A 1,326-nucleotide genomic window follows, 5' to 3' on the forward strand; every position below is an offset into this window, starting at 1 on the left:
TGCAGCGCATAGGCCCACTGCTAGCATTCATACATTGTATGATGGAATGTCTATATCATGGGAAAATAAAAATATACAGTAGCCTATTTTCACTTAGATATAGTCTATCTGTTATTTAACCAGTCTGTAAGATAATCGTTATCATTCCTTCCCCTTTTTTTACAAGGCCTCAGTAAATACGAGAAGGCGATTCAATTATTGCAGTAATGATCCTATTGTCTAATGACATGGAAAATAGGCCTAACAATGTTTAATGTAGGCAAAACATCACAATTCAACTGGTAACTAAAACATCACAATTCAACTGGTAACTAATTAATGCACGAGGGGGTGTGGTATCTGGCCAATATAAGATGGCTAAGGGCTGTTCTTTGGCATGACTCAACATGGAGTGCCTGGATACAGCCCTTAGCTGTGGTATATTGGCCATATTTCACAAAACCCCGAGGTGCTTTATTGCTATTATGAACTGGTTACCAACGCAATTAGAGCCAAATCAGTATTCAGGGCTCAAACCACCCTATTTATAAATACAATTATAAACTGGATGGTTCCAGCCCAGAATGCTGATTGGCTGACCGCTGTGGTACATGAAACCTTATACCATGTGTATGACAAAACATTTGTTTTAACTGCTCTAATTACTTCATTAACCAGTTTATAATAGCAATACGGCACTTCTGGGGTTTGTGGTATATGGCCAATGTACCACAGCTAATGGCTGTATCCAGGCACTCTGCGGTCCAGGCACTCTGCGATGCGTTGTGCATAGTTAGGCCTACTAATATGGCCTAACTATGTAGGCCTACAACTTTTATAAGTTTGAATAACACAGTAAAGTTATTAACTTAATGTAAGAAACCCCTTACAATTTAATGTGATTTTGTCAGTGAACAGTGAACAATAACACTTCTGCATAACAGCTTAACACTTTGCTTTTATATAAAACATCAAAATAGCATCTCTTTCTATTCCATGTTTCTAATGAGTGCTTGATAGGCTAAATCTTGTACATAAGAATGTGCCAGGTGGCCTGTATGAATTAATCTTCTATTTTGAGTATAGGGACTTTCGAGAACTCTAACCTGTCCCTATGCTGTTTTAATGAATCAATTCAGTCACTTGCCTTGACGATAACCATGAAGTAGACCCAACTATACAATTAGAGATGGAATGTTATAGAATATACGTTTTTTTCTTATTCTTTGGAATGGATGAAACGTATACAAAATGAAGAGCAATAATGACTTGAGACCGTGTGGGAAGACAAGGGAGGGGCTTATAAAGTATCAACTTCAATGTTTTAGCTTTTGAGGCGTGCACCGA

Source organism: Oncorhynchus clarkii, chromosome 4 (genome assembly GCF_045791955.1).
Source record: "Oncorhynchus clarkii lewisi isolate Uvic-CL-2024 chromosome 4, UVic_Ocla_1.0, whole genome shotgun sequence".
Lineage (NCBI taxonomy): Eukaryota > Metazoa > Chordata > Actinopteri > Salmoniformes > Salmonidae > Oncorhynchus > Oncorhynchus clarkii.